Below are 13,442 nucleotides of genomic sequence, written 5' to 3' on the forward strand. Positions count from 1 at the left end.
TAGAAAATGGATGGATGGATGGATTCCCGATGGATTCACTACTCCCCTCACCTCCCAGTGGGTGGAACAAGGGGATGGGTCCAACACAGAGAGTAATTTCACCACACCGAGTGTGTGTGTGATTATCATACTTGCCAACCCTCTCGATTTTCCCGGGAGACTCCCGAATTTCAGTTCCCCTCCCGAAAATCTCCCGGGACAACCATTCTCCCGAATTTCTCCCGATTTCCACCCGGACAACAATATTGGGGGTGTGCCTTAAAGACACTGCCTTTAGCGTCCTCTCTCACCTGAAAAGGAGACTATTATATATGTCTCTGTTATCCATAGGTTTATCTATAACCCATAAAGTAGGCAGGCACGGAGCTATTTCTCAGCGTGTGTTTATTCCAGCCGGCACGTTAATACACTGACCCACAACATCCGGATTCCCATCATGCATTGCTTCAAAACCACGGCAAGTAGTAATGTCCAAAAACATAACAGAGACGAAGCAGAAGAACGAAGAAGAGACATGGCGACGACGAGTAAGAAGAAGAAGTACGCTTGCAAGTTCCAAAATGATTGGGAAAAAATAATTTCAGTTCATCCAGGACAGCTCGAAGGGGAAGGAGTATGCTGCCTGCAAACTTTGTACATCAGACTTCTCCATTGAACACGGTAGCCGAACGGATATACTCATTCATGAACGGATTATTTATATATAAGAAATACTTGAAAATATACCCCCTCCCCAAACTCCCGAATCCGAAGGTCTCAAGGTTGGCAAGTATGGTGACTATCACTGGTACTTTAACTTGACTTTACTTTAATGTTTCGACCCAGGGATTGTTGTGGAGGCCCTGCGATGAGGTGGCGACTTGTCCAGGGTGTTAATGTTGTGTCGTTCGCGAACGATTCGTTCGAACGAACGATTCGTTCGAACGAACGAATCTTTTGAGTGAACGTACTGAACCGAATCACTTCATTAACTGATTCGTTCCTTTCTCAGTTCAGTTGAGCTCCGCCGCGACCATGCCGGTATGAGTGGAACTGGCGCATTCTGTGACTCACTGAACCCTCGACGTCGGCGAACGACGCAGCCAGCTACTCATCATGGGGGCGGGGGGAGGGACTGAGCGAACGATTCGTTCACCGCGGATTAACGACATGAATCACTCAGTGAACGACAGAATCAAGACTCGCGAACCTACTGAGACAGAGAACTGACTGTGTCGCGGAGGAGGACGTCACATTGAGGCTCTCGTTCAGTCACTGTGCGCGTCGTTCATTGGGTGCTGAGGGCTTGTGTCGTTCGCGAACTGACACACACCGAGATCTGCCGCTGGGGAAGCTGTTACTGACTGACTCATGATTCGTCGACATGCACACAGAACTGCTGCTGCAGAAGTGATTCAGGTTCACGTACTGAACTGTGCTGACTGTGGCGCTGTGTCAGTCACTCACTGCCTGGTGTACTGCATGCACAGAGCTGTGTAGGGACTCGCGTTCACCCTATTTGCTGCTTCTCCCGCGAATGTCTGCACTGTACTGTACTACGCACGCCCCCCCCCCCCTCCTATTTTTCTTTTGGGGGGGGGGGGGGATTCGGTGAACGAATTTTTTGAACGACTCAATTTAAGGAACTGATTCTAGTGATTCAGTACAGTCAAAAGAACTGCCGATCCCATCACTACAGGGTGTACCCCGCCTTCCGCCCGATTGTAGCTGAGATAGGCTCCAGCGACCCCAAAGGGAATAAGAGGTAGAAAATGGATGGATGGATGGATTGTTGTGGACAAGCCCAAGGTATATTCTAGGAGGGGGTCAGCCTGGTTTACTCCACTAAATTACAATGTCAGCTGGAACATCATTAAAGTGGAGCAGCCAGTTATTGTGTCCTCTAGACACATTGTAGATGGGATTGATTACACCGAGCAGCAGGCAGATTAGATGCTGCCCTAAATCTCCCGGGTGGTGAAGGTGGTGGAGGTATTGGAGGCGGATGAGCAGCAGCAGCAGCGGCTCCAGTAGGAGGAGGCGGCGGCGGCGGCCTGTGATTGGTTATCCGGCTCATCCCTCACTCCCGGCGGCCAATCACGCTGGAGAGGAGCCGCTGGTCTGGTCCACCGTGCAAGACAAGCCGAGATAACAGCTGCACGGGAGGAAGAAAGAGCCAGCACTCCGAACAGGGCTAAGCGAGGTGAGGCCTGCCTGTTTTTGTATCCTCTTCTATGTTACTTTACTTGACTTTTATTCAAAAGGCTGTTAAATTAACTGCGCGGGGATTCCTCACCACTTCCAAGCTAAGTTGGGTAAGCTAGCAGCTAGCATCGGGAGGCTAGCTGTTCCGTGGAAGAAGAGGGAGGGAGGGGGGGGGGCGACTTTTCTCCACTTTCATACCCGACATCAAAGTCGTCGCTGTGGGCATGGGAATGACGTCCGAAAGCCAGGTCGCGTGTTCTTGTTCGCCGCCGTGTTAAGCGGTCCAGCCCGCGTTTCTCCCCTCCCCGGCTGGTGTCGCTCTCTACCGAGGATGTGACCTTCCTGAGCTCCCTAAAGCATGAAAGCCATCCATCGGCGAGCCTCCACTCCATAGTGGCCTTTAGCACGGTTAGCTCGCTAGCCGAGCACCGCACCTCACCTCAGCCTCCAGACCACCCGGCTTGCTCCGATATCGTACATCGATCAAAAATACCCCCGGCTTCGATCGATCGCGGTTGTACTTTAACCGAGCCTGCCTTCTCGGGGTTTCGGGTCCAGAATAACCAGTCCATCGGGTTGTCAGACGCGGCGATGCTAGCGAAGCTAAGGCGGCTAACCGAACACACGGACACCTCGATGGTAAACTTTTATTTTCGCTTTTATTTTGCACTGAAACACACTTTACTTATATTTGTCGTGTTTTTTTCCCAAATGCAATCTGATCAACCTCCACGAGAATCGCGTTAATACAACCCACGCCATTTATGACAAAAGTTATGTCAGAAATGAAACATACCGTTGTGTGTGTGTGTGATGGATGTCCAATAAGCAGCAAAGGTATTTTTATAAACGTAATGTTAAACTTAGATGGCAGCGTGGGGTGTCTTTCTCTGTGTGCTGTGAACTTTGGACAGTTTTTTTTCTTCTGTAAAGATAAATGGATCCTGTAGCTATTATCCACAGTAATCTCTTTGATGGGCCTTTCTTCTATAGTGCAACATTAGAGCAGTGTTATTGTCTGGTGTAGGGTTGTACGGTATACCGGTATTAGTATAGTACCGCGATATTAATGAATCATTTTCGGTACTATAGCAATCAATCAATGTTTATTTATATAGCCCTAAATCACAAGTGTCTCAAAGGGCTGCACAAGCCACGACATCCTCGGTACAGAGCCCACATAAGGGCAAGGAAAAGCTCACCCCAGTGGGACGTCAATGTGAATGACTATGAGAAACCTTGGAGAGGACCGCATATGTGGGTAACCCCGCCCCCTCTAGGGAAGACCGAATGCAATGGATGTCGAGTGGGTCTGACATAATATTGTGAGAGTACAGTCCATAGTGGATCCAACATAATAGTAAGAGTCCAGTCCATAGTGGGGTCAACAGGAAACCATCCCGAGCGGAGACGGGTCAGCAGCGCAGAGATGTTCCCAGCCGATGCACAGGCGAGCGGTCCACCCCGGGTCCCGACTCTGGACAGCCAGCACTTCATCCATGGCCACCAGACCTGTGTGTCTCCCCCTCCACAAGGGATAGGGGGGAGCAGAGGAGAAAAGAAAAGAAACGGCAGATCAACTGGTCTAAAAAAGGGGGCTATTTAAAGGCTAGAGTATACAAATGAGTTTTAAGATGGGACTTAAATGCTTCTACTGAGGTAGCATCTCTAATTGTTACCGGGAGGGCATTCCATAGTACTGGAGCCCGAATAGAAAACGCTCTGTAGCCCGCAGACTTTTTTTGGGCTCTGGGAATCACTAATAAGCCAGAGTTCTTTGAACGCAGATTTCTTGCCGGGACATATACAATCGGCAAGATAGGATGGAGCTAGACCGTGTAGTATTTTATACGTAAGTAGTAAAACCTTAAAGTCGCATCTTAAGTGCACAGGAAGCCAGTGCAGGTGAGCCAGTATAGGCGTAATATGATCAAACTTTCTTGTTCTTGTCAAAAGTCTAGCAGCCGCATTTTGTACCAATTGTAATATTTTAATGCTAGACATAGGGAGACTCGAAAATAATACGTTACAGTAATCGAGACGTAACGAACGCATGAATAATAATCTCAGCGTCGCTAGTGGACAAAATGGAACGAATTTTAGCGTCTCTGAAACGTACCGGTCCCGCGTCAAAGTCGCGTCATAACATTTCTAGTTTTACGAGCAGAGGAGCATGTTCGGCAACACACAATCACAGAGTACTTACAAACAGACACAGTGTGTAGACAGAAAAGTGGAGAACGGACGCATTTTGGCTTAAAAACTAATGACAAAGTAGGGCTGGGCGTTATGGCCTTTTTTAATATCAATATTTTTAGGCCATGTCACGATACACGATATATATCTCGATATTTTGCCTTAACCTTGAATGAACACTTGATAAATATAATCACAGCAGTATGATGATTCTATGTGTCTACATTAAAACATTCTTGTTCATACTGCGGGCAGCACGGTGGAAGAGGGGTTAGTGCGTCTGCCTCACAATACGAAGGTCCTGAGTAGTCCTGGGTTCAATCCCGGGCTCGGGATCTTTCTGTGTGGAGTTTGCATGTTCTCCCCGTGACTGCGTGGGTTCCCTCCGGGTACTCCGGCGTCCTCCCACTTCCAAAGACATGCACCTGGGGATAGGTTGATTGGCAACACTAAAAATTGGCCTTAGTGTGTGAATGTGAGTGTGAATGTTGTCTGTCTATCTGTGTTGGCCCTGCGATGAGGTGGCGACTTGTCCAGGGTGTACCCCGCCTTCTGCCCGATTGTAGCTGAGATAGGTTCCAGCACCCCCTGCGACCCCGAAGGGAATAAGCGGTAGAAAATGGATGGATGGATGGATGTTCATACTGCATTCCTATATGCTCATTTTAAACTTTCATGCGTAGAGGGAAATCACAACTAAGTCAGTTTACCAAAAGTGTATTAATTAAACAGTTATTAAACAGTGGCACAAACATTCATGTCCTTTCCAAAACAGAAAGTGCAAAATTGTCAGTCATTTTAAAACAAGCTACTAGTGCACATTTGTGCATGATGTCTTTAAGATGACAAATCAAAACAACACTAAATTAAAGTGCACTTTTTGTACAGAACGCCACTACAATAGTTTAAAACAAATAAAGTGCACTTTTGTACATGATGTCACACAAGATATTTCAATAAGTGTCAAATAAAAATTAGCTGCTTAATAGGAAATCAAATTGTGTACGTCCTTCGCTATGTGGTAGGTTTCTGCGGACGTTATGTCTTTTGTTGTTGACTATTTTTTTCGTACATGGAAATGTTTGCCTCGGCATTTTGATGGTGTGGGCGTGTGGCACCGAACGGAGATGTTGACATGCCTAGTAAGAACTGTTCATTCTCCAGCAGGTGACTTTTCAAATGATGCTACATATTAGCAGTAATGCTCCTTTTTATAGCAACGCTTTCGCCCCACAGGTTTGGTTGATATCGACACTTCAGTCATCAACAATTGCATCATCAGAGAGATGGACATTGGAACAGTGTAGGACTGACTTGGTAGAATACCTACAGCAAGTAGTGGACATAGAGAGAGAGATCAGAAAGCATAAGAATAAGTATCTACATTTGATTATTTACAATCCGGGGAGGTAGGATGTGGAAGGGAGGGTGTTAGTTTAGGGTTGAAGTTGCCTGGAGGTGTTCTTTTAGTGCGGTTTTGAAGGAGGATAGAGATGCCCTTTCTTTTACACCTGTTGGGAGTGCATTCCATATTGATGTGGCATAGAAAGAGAATGAGTTAAGACCTTTGTTAGATTGGAATCTGGGTTTAACGTGGTTAGTGGAGCTCCCCCTGGTGTTGTGGTTATGGCGGTCATTTAAGTTAAGGAAGTAGTTTGACATGTACTTCGGTATCAGGGAGGTGTAGCGGATTTTATAGACTAGGCTCAGTGCAAGTTGTTTTACTCTGTCCTCCACCCTGAGCCAGCCCACATTGGAGAAGTGGGTAGGAGCATGTTCAGCGGCACACAATAACGGATTACCGTATTTTTCGGAGTATAAGTCGCACTGGAGTATAAGTCGCATTTTTGGGGAAATTTATTTGATAAAACCCAACACCAAGAATAGACATTTGAAAGGCAATTTAAAATAAATAAAGAATAGTGAACAACAGGCTGAATAAGTGTACGTTATATGAGGCATAAATAACCAACTGAGAACGTGCCTGGTATGTTAACGTAACATATTTTGGTAAGAGTCATTCAAATAACTATAACATATAGAACATGCTATACGTTTACCAAACAATCTGTCACTCCTAATCGCTAAATCCCATGAAATCTTATACGTCTAGTCTCTTACGTGAATGAGCTAAATAATATTATTTGATGTTTTACGCTAATGTGTTAATAATTTCACACAAGTCGCTCCTGAGTATAAGTCGCACCCCCGGCCGGCCAAACTATGAAAAAAACTGCGACTTATAGTCTGAAAAATACGGTACTTACAAACAGACACAGTGTGTTTACAGAAAAGGGAGAACGGACAAATTTTGGCTTAAAAACTAAAGATAAAGGTAAAGTTATAACACTGAAACGCCCTCAGGAAGAGGTGCTTTAAGACATGGCTAGCTAGCTAGCGGCTAAAGTCCATCCGCCGTCGGCAGTGTTTTAGCTACTTCTAAATCACTAATCCTCGCCTCCATGGCGACAAATAAAGTAAGTTTCTTACAAGTATCATCCATGCAGGACGAGGAATAGCTAAACATGCTTCACTACACACCGTAGCTCACCGGCGTCACAATGTAAACAAACGCCTTTGGTGGATCTACACCTAACATCCGCTGTCCACTGTAATGATATCAAGTACAGGCACGTATCTAGTCGATTTTACTATGATTACGTCTATTTTTTGCCATCAGAAAATCTTCTTTCGTTTTTTTTTTAAATGTTTTATAAACTCAGGAAATATGTCCCTGGACACATGAGGACTTTGAATATGACCAATGTATGATCCTGTAATGACTTGGTATCGGATTGATACCCAAATTTGTGGTATCATCCAAAACTAATGTAAAGTATCAAACAACAGAAGAATAAGTGACTATTACATTTTAACAGAAGTGTAGACAGACCATGTTAAAAGAGAAAGTAAGCAGATATTAACAGTAAATGAACAAGTAGATTAGTAATTAATTTTCTACCACTTGTCCTTAATAATGTCGACAAAATAATATAATGATAAATGATACAATATGTTACTGCATACGTCAGCAGACTAATTAGGAGCCTTTGTTTGTTTACTTACTACTAAAAGACAAGTTGTCTAGTACGTTCACTATTTTATTTAAGGACTTAACTGCAATAAGAAACATATGTTTAAAGTACCCAAAGATTTTTTGTTAAAATAAAGCCAATAATGCAATTTTTTGTGGTCCCCTTTATTTAGAAAAGTATCGAAATAATTTTAGTACTGGTACCAAAATATGGGTATCGTTACAACACTAGTCTGGCGTGCCGTGGGAAATTAAGCAACTTCACCTAATTGGTCCAAAAAAACATTTTTTGCAAATCAATAATTATAATCTGCAAATAATGTACCTTTGTAGAGTGTCTGTGCTGTGTAGAGCTCGGCAGGGTAACCATGTAATACTCCATATCAGTAGGTGCCAGCAGTTAGTTCATTGCTTTGTAGAAGTTGGAACGCGTCGGGTGAGACGAGGATGGTTTGTCGTGATCCCAATATGCAGAGCACAGCGGTTAGACGGCGTGCAGGTAAAAAGGTATGTAATGCGTAAACCAAAAATAAACAAAATGCAAGTCCCGCTAGGAAAAGGCACTGAAGCATAGGGCTTTGCAAAACGAAAGTAAAACTAAACTGGCTACAAAGTAAACAAAAACAGAATACTGGACGACAGCAAAGACTTACAGCGTGTGGAGCAGAGACGGCGTCCATAAAGTACATCTATACATGACATGACAATCAACAGTGTCCCCACAAAGAAGGATAGCGTCCGCACAACTGAAACAGTCTTGTTTGCCAATACAAAGCAGGTCAGGCAATAGCATTTAAAGGAAGGCGTGAAGCTGCTACAGGAAAACACCAACAAAACAGGAGGGGCCACCAAAATAACAGCGCAAGACAGGAACTAAAGCACTACACACAGGAAAACAACAACAACAAACTTAAAATAAAGCACGACGACCTGGTGGAGTTTCATTTTTTAACGTTTTCTGCCGGTGTTGTGCCTCCGTATTTTCTTTATTTTAAAAAATGTGCCTTGGCTCAAAAAAGGTTGAAAAACACTGCATTAGAGAATGTACAAGGTTGCGAAACTGCTTATTATTAATTACATCACATTAGTTACACTGAAAATAACTTTGGTCAACCAAAACCATTGCTTTGTGTGCTCGCGCTTAAAATAATAACACGCTTCTTTGTGTTGGTGTGAGGGGTAGCATGTTTTCTTATCAACACGCCTTTGTCACCAATGAAGTCATTGCTGGGTACAACATGGGCCTGGTTTACTAAGATCGAAATACCTTGAGCTAAACAGCATTTGCAATCTCTAAAATAGTGTGTATTATATTAGTGGGTGTGTTGTGTGTGTGTGATCTGCTAATACTACCTGTGTGCGCAATTGAAAAGTGGCATTTTGGGCATCACCACAGAGAGACTCATTTACTGCACATTCATGTTATCGTGTTCCTACCTCAGTGTTGGTGCTCGGAATCTTCAAAATTGGGTCCCAGGGACCCCATCAAGTCATAAAAATGGGGTCCCACAGTAAATTTATGGGGTCCCACTTTTTTGTAAGCGTTTTGAAAACCAATGATAAATGTATGCATTATCCTGTTATATCTCACATTCTATATTGTGTCTTGGAAAAAGGTTGTCATAAACGTTACTTAATTCGTTAAAAAATGAACACAAAAGAAAACAAATGCCGTATTTGTGATCGATAAAACTTTCGGCGAATCAAAATTTAAGAAACTGTACCGGAATGTGCATTACTTTGAAGTCGACCCCTAATAAATAATTCATAATTTGACCCGGCAAATATACCGTATTTTCCACACTATAGGATGGTCTATTTTTAATCTTTTTTTCACATATTAGGCGCACCTACAGGGCGCATTAAAGGCGTCATATATATATATTTTTTCTAAATGTAAAACACTTCCTTTTGGTCTACATAACATGTACCGGTAATGGTGATTCTTTGGTCAAAATGTTGCATAGATGATGTTTTACAGATCATCTTCAAGCCGCTTTCTGACAGTCGCTTCCGGATGCGCCGTTTTGTGGGCGGTCCTATTTACGTGGCTCAACTTCGACAGCATCTTCTCCCCGTCATCTTTGTTGTAGCGGTGTAGCGTGCAAGGACGGGTGTGGAAGAAGTGTCAAAATATGGAGCTAACTATTTTAATGACATTCAGACTTTACCTAAATCAACAACGGAGCAGCATCTCCTCATCCGGGAACAACAACACCGGAAATGTGTCCCGTGAATACCCGTCCGACCGGCACCCAATAACTAAAGTTTCTTGGGTGAATAATGTAAACTCACTACACCGGTATGTTTTAGCACTTTCATGCCGAGTTTACTTACAGATGTAAGTACGAACTTTACACTACTTTATATTAGAAATGGCACTAAAACATTTACTACTAAAACATTTTGATAGATTTTTGAGCGCCGTGTGTAATGTTCAATATTTTCAATGGAACATTTAAAATGTTGGTATTGTTTACTTGAGACTCGTCTCTTATGTTTGACTGCCATCTACTGGTCACACTTATAATTACACCCTGTACCAAATAAAATAGTGTAGCGTCCCGGAAGAGTTGGTACTGCAGGGAATTCTGGGTATTTGTTCTGTTGTGTTTATGTTGTGTTGCGGTGCAAATATTCTCCGGAAATGTGTTTGTTATTGTTGTTTAGTTTGGTTTCACTATATGGCACATATTTATGACCGTGTTGGCGATGTTTATATGGCCACCCTTAGTGTGACATGAATGGCTGTTGAGTACCGTATTTTCCGCACTATAAGGCGCACCTAAAAACCTCCAATTTTCTCAAAAGCTGACAGTGCGCCTTATAATCCGGTGCGCCTTATATATGCACCAATATTGAGCCACAACAGGTCTCGCAACTACGGGATGCATAACGTAACCCCAGCCTCTACTGTAGCGTCTATCCTATGCGCCTTATATATGAACAAAGTTTTAAAATAGGCCATTCATTGAAGGTGCGCCTTTTAATCCGGTGCGCCTTACAGTGCGGAAAATACGGGAATGCCCTTCATTCACTTGTACATGGGATGTTCAAACCAGCGTGGTTATTTAAACTGGCTATTGTCATGCAGAATGACAGCTTTTCTTTACATCTTCTATTTAAGACCATCTTCACCCCTTCCAACGCTTCAAAAGCATTGGGGTGGGTGCGCTCAACCATATAGTCCGGAAAATACGGTAAACATAACGCCGGCAGAAAACTAATATCGGTTAAAAAAAAACGCGTCCTGGGGACGCCTGGACTTCAGTAATTCCGCGCCCTTTCTGATTTCAATGCGTAAAAAGACACAAAAAGTGCGTTAACGCCAACACTGCTACATGTGGCGTTTTGCTGTGTTTTCAAACAGCAGTGCATCTACATTAACAACTTTTTTTTTTTTAGATTTTTGTTTAACCCTGAAAGTGCTCTACAGTGCTCAAGATGCTAAAAATGCATACTTCTACAAGTTTTTTTAATCAAATAGGAGATATGTTATGTGAAAAAAAAAAACGTCATTAAAAAAGTATTAAATGACACCAAAAAGCATCAATTTAAATAGTTTTAATCAACCCCTTAAGTCATCTGGCGGGTATGACATTATAAAAGGATGTTGCTGAAAAGTCTGTCTCATATTTTTTTATTTCTGACAGTTCAAATTTCAAAATGTAAACATCGGACCGAAGATTCTGTCCTTCGTGGGTATTTTGCAGCGCGAGCACTCCTTTCTTATAACCTAACCTACTCAGTGGCCTAGTGGTTAGAGTGTCCGTCCTGAGATCGGTAGGTTGGGAGTTCAAATCCCGGCCGAGTCATACCAAAGACTATAAAAATGGGACCCATTACCTCCCTGCTTGGCACTCAGCATCAAGGGTTGGAATTGGGGGTTAAATCACCAAAATGATTCCCGGGTGATCAAGGGTGATGGGTCAAATGCAGAGAATAATTTCGCCACACCTAGTGTGTGTGTGTGACAATCATTGGTACTTTAACTTTAACTTTAACTTTTATAGCCGTGTGTGGAATTGTCAGTTTGCACGTCTTTTTCAAACGGGCTATATAAAATGCAAAATAATGCAGGGTTTCCCTTAAACTGCCAAGATACATGTGGCGGTGGGAGCGTGTTTATGGGCGAGATCACAATGACGTCATTTAGTAATTTGCAATATGATTTTTTTATTTAAAAAGTCTCATAAATGTATACATACATTTAAAATAAATCTGTTTTTATTAATTAGTATTAACATGTCTAAAGGGACAAGCGGTAAAAGATGGATGGATGGATGTATTTTTTTATCGTTTTGCAATATTTTCAATTGTTGCTGCTTTTTGTACAAGGTACTTTGTTGAGTTTTGCAGACTTTTAACGCCTTTTTAAATAAAAAACAACTAGCAACAAATCTAGCATCTTCTTCTGGTGTTACTATAAAATGTACTCGTGTTTAGAGACTCTTCTTCTGTCCCTCGATGTTCCTGACTAAAGAGGCTGAAGCGAGCATGACGTCACACTTGCTTCGCGCTGTTGCTTTAGTTGGACTTTCTCTGCTTAAATGCCACCACTGTCCTTAATATGTGCACATTTTGTAGAAGGCTGTCCGCGTGTATATCTGCAGTGTATATATAAAAAACCCGTCCATATCGCAGACGTGCTGACAACGCTCCAGATAATGGCGTGCGTCTTGTTTACATCCGGTTTCGGTAGCGCGGTTTTCGGTGATCAGTCTTTTTTTTGTTTGTCAAGTTTTCGGTACATGTCAATAGTGCGCAGATAATGAATGGGCTATATATATATATATATCAATTCATAGTGTAACGACCAGCTAACGTTGATGTTTTAGGTTCGTGTGGTTTGGATTTGATGTCAGTTTTTCCCATGTTTACAAACACACCGTCCGTGCCTGGAAGGTGATTGGCGGAGAATGAGGACGTGTTGTTGTGTGTCGGGGGAAGCGAAGACTCACAGAGACAAACGTGTTTTCATGGGAGGTAAAATTGTGGAATTGCGCCGTTGTTTTTGATCATAAGATTGGTAATAAAACTTAAAAATAGCGCCTGACTTTGGGTGATTTCTTCTGGGGGCTACAATATATTACTTGAATTCCTTTTTTAAGTAAAAAAAAACCAACCAATTTATTTTCAAGGTGTGGCGGTAATAAAAATTAGGGCTGCGAATCTTTGGGTGTCCCACGATTCGATTCAATATCGATTCTTCGGGTCACGATTCGATTCAAAATCGATTTTTTTTTTTATTCAACGCGATTCCCGATTCAAAAACGATATTTTCCCGATTCAAAACGATTCTTTATTTATTCAATACATAGGATTTCATCAGGATCTACCCCAGTCTGCTGACATGCAAGCAGAGTAGTAGATTTTTGTAAAAAGCTTTTATAATTGTAAAGGACAATGTTTTATCAACTGATTGCAATAATGTACATTTGTTTTAACTATTAAATGAACCAAAAATATGACTTATTTTAGCTTGGTGAAAATATTGGACACAGTGTGTTGTCAAGCTTATGAGATGCGATGCAAGTGTAAGCCACTGTGACACTATTGTTAATTTTTTTTATTTTTATAAATGTCTAATGATAATGTCAATGAGGGATTTTTAATCACTGCTATGTTGAAATTGTAACTAATATTGATACTGTCGTTGATAATATTAATTTTTGTTTCACTACTTTTGGTTTGTTCTGTGTCGTGTTTGTGTCTCCTCTCAATTGCTCTGTTTATTGCTGTTCTGAGTGTCGCTGGGTGGGGTTTGGTTTTGGAATTGGATTGCATTGTTATGGTATTGCTGTGTATTGTTTTGTTGGATTGAGTAATAAAAATATATAAATAATTTTTTTTTTTTTTTTTTTAAATGAGAATCGATTCTGAATCGCACAACGTGAGAATCGCTATTCGAATTCGAATCAATTTTTTCCCCACACCCCTATTAAAAATGCCGTGGCAGAACGCCACATTCAATTACATTAAGGGGAAACTCTATAATGCTCCTAAAACGGTGATGAGTGTTGATAAA

General features: G+C 42.2%; 1 protein-coding gene across 1 annotated transcript in view; it reads left to right on the top strand.

Moving 5' to 3' along the window:
• The first annotated feature begins 2,080 nt into the window (after positions 1-2,080).
• The window catches only part of prdm2b (PR domain containing 2, with ZNF domain b), a 52,505-nt gene continuing 41,143 nt past the window's right edge, over positions 2,081-13,442 (top strand). Inside the window, exon 1 of the mRNA XM_061939042.2 lies at positions 2,081-2,182. The gene's annotated coding sequence lies outside the window, so the exon portion shown is untranslated. The remainder of the gene's footprint in view (positions 2,183-13,442) is intronic.

This window comes from Nerophis lumbriciformis, linkage group LG03 (assembly GCF_033978685.3).
Source record: "Nerophis lumbriciformis linkage group LG03, RoL_Nlum_v2.1, whole genome shotgun sequence".
In the NCBI taxonomy this organism is placed as follows: Eukaryota; Metazoa; Chordata; class Actinopteri; order Syngnathiformes; family Syngnathidae; genus Nerophis; species Nerophis lumbriciformis.